The sequence below is a fragment of the Silurus meridionalis genome, chromosome 16 (genome assembly GCF_014805685.1).
Source record: "Silurus meridionalis isolate SWU-2019-XX chromosome 16, ASM1480568v1, whole genome shotgun sequence".
NCBI classification, from domain to species: Eukaryota; Metazoa; Chordata; class Actinopteri; order Siluriformes; family Siluridae; genus Silurus; species Silurus meridionalis.
This window is the reverse complement of record NC_060899.1, coordinates 15,651,954-15,654,453: the sequence shown is the minus strand read 5'-3', so window position 1 is coordinate 15,654,453 and position 2,500 is coordinate 15,651,954. Positions and strand designations below refer to the sequence as shown.

The following is a 2,500-nucleotide window of genomic DNA, read 5'->3' as shown; positions in this document are numbered from 1 at the left end:
GTGTGTGTGTGTGTGTGTGTGGGTGTGTGTGTGGGTGTGTGTGTGGGTGTGTGTGTGGGTGTGTGTGTGTGTTTCGGATATTGAGTGAAGATCTCCAGGGATCATGAACATGAAAAATTAAGCGCAAAGAATAAGATGATGATGATGATGATGATGATGATGATGATGATGATGATGAAGAAGAAGAAGAAGAGATGCACAGAGTGATCTCCAATTGAAGAGGACAATGTTTGACTGCCTGCCACTTGTCCTTTTAAGTGTCATGGGGCCATTGTTGTGGCCCCTCCCCCAGATACAAGGCTCCTCCCCCATATATCAGGCTCCTCCCCCAGATATCATGCTCCTCCCCCAGATATCAGGCCCCTCCCGCAGATATCAGGCTCCTCCCCCAAACCTCAAAATGAAAGTTTAATGCTTCAGATGAGGCGCTCAAGCTATAAACCTGGTCTGGGTGCGACAACCTGGTCTCTTCTCTGCTCTGGAGAGCGTGATCACACGACCAGATCTGTGTTTTCGTGTGTAGAACTCCACCCGCACAAACTTCTCATCTCCACCTGTGGAGAAAATGCATAACGAACGTCCTGCTGATAAACCGATCCCACCTGAATAGGGCTGAAGACAACATGATGACGAGATTAATAGAACAGCGAAGAAGACAAAGGCGACGTCCCCGGAGGTGAGAGACACAAAGAAGACGAGTGAGCCAGAAGAAGAAGACCTGCAGGATGACCACAAGCCGTGAAGAAGACGCTGAAGACCATCAAATAAATCATAAATAGTTTTATATTAAAAATATTCGTGTCGCAGTGAACAGTGCTGCGTACAGCACGTAGGATCGAGGGAGTGATTTGGGACGTGGCCATGGATGACCCCTTCTTCATCTTCATCATCAAAGCTGGAATATCTGACCATCACCAGCCTTCATCATCCTCATCATCATTATTATATTTTCACTGCTGTTGATATGAATCATGTTATTAGAGCAGTTCATCTCTCGCTCTTTTTTTTTTCATGTGCTCACTTTCTCCATCCTTCTCTCTCTCTCTCTCTCTCTCTCTCTCAATTTTTTATCTCCTCTTTTCTCTCACCGTGTTTTTTTTTTTTTTTTTTCTCTCTTTTACTCTCTCCTTCTTTTCTTTCACTATGTGGGTTGGTTCTGTTTTTTTTGCTCTCATCTCCTTCTCCATCTCTCTCTGTCTCTCTTCTCTCTTCTCTTTCACCATGTGATTTCTGCCTTGGTTTTCTCTCTCTCTCTCTCTCTCTCTCTCTCTCTCTCTCTCTCTCTCTCTCTCTCTCTCACTATGTGGTCTCTGTTTTCTTGCACTCCCTCACTCCCTCACTCTGTGCCCCTGTATTGACTTTCTGTTGGTCATTTTAGCACACAGTCTTCTGGCCTTCACACAGCAGGGGAGCAACCACACTGTTTCTCTCTCTTACAGTCTAATAGACACACACACACACACACACACACACACACACACACACACACACACACACCATAATGCTGTAGGAGGCTTTTTTACTGCTCCCAGTGACGATTTACATGTTTGGAAGATTTGCAGACAACAAGCTACAGATCCCACTAGCCTGCTAATAATCCATTCAGCATCAGTCGAGTCTAAAGTGTTAAATCCACGACGAGCCGAGTCGAGTCACGCTTATCCACTTTCCCATGATGCATCTCTCCATCCGGCCTGAGAGACGCTCTGAGACTCACGTGGTTTAAAAGGACGCTTTTGTTCCCGCATTGGCATCGAGCCCGGGTGTCTCAACTGTAGCACTGTGTGTGTGTGTGTGTGTGTGTGTGTGTGTGTGAGTGAGTGAATGAGACGATAGCGAGCCGGGAAGCCAGCGTCCGTATGCTGTAATGAGGTCTCGAATTATGGAGCCAGACAATAGGCTTTTATATCGATACTCATTGACCAAAAGCTTTAGACACTTGAGCATACGGTCTCCAACATAGAGCAGATCTTCATGGAGCTGGCTGTGGGCACAGGGGCACAGGTTTGGGTCTCCTAGTCGAAGTGAAGGGAACATTTCATTATACCGCATCCAAAGACCTCCGATGCAATCGTGTGTGAGAAGAACCACACATGGGTGGAAAAGTCAGGTGTCCCAATACTTTTGGCAACATTGTGTAGTTTAGTATAAGTTTCATTTATGACTTTATTTATATACGAAATGGTAAAAATATCACACAAAATAGAACATTTTAATAACAGATACTAATAATAACATGAATACTATTTTATTTATTAGTTGTTTTTAATGTAATGGAAATTTTAAAAGCCCTAAAAAAAAAAAAAAAATCATAGAAAATACACAAGCTGCGATATTAATAAATCTGGTAGAGATGAAAACAAAAACAGAGAATAAAATATCAACAATATCCAGAAATAGGAGGAAACTGTAGCTGAAAAACAAAAATAGTTTTATGTCTTTACAAAATCTATAAACCGAGATAAAAGTGAGAGTTTTTTAAAGCTGTGATTTAAAACTT

The 2,500-nt window shown here is 42.9% G+C and overlaps 1 protein-coding gene and 1 long non-coding RNA gene across 8 annotated transcripts in view; one reads left to right on the top strand and one right to left on the bottom strand.

Moving 5' to 3' along the window:
- Positions 1-2,285, bottom strand: part of LOC124398803 — a 5,212-nt gene extending 2,927 nt beyond the window's left edge. Inside the window, exon 1 of the long non-coding RNA XR_006928128.1 lies at positions 1,498-2,285. This is a non-coding gene — a long non-coding RNA (uncharacterized LOC124398803). The remainder of the gene's footprint in view (positions 1-1,497) is intronic.
- Positions 1-2,500, top strand: part of dlgap4a (discs, large (Drosophila) homolog-associated protein 4a) — an 80,259-nt gene that overhangs the window by 70,737 nt on the left and 7,022 nt on the right. The window lies entirely within an intron of this gene.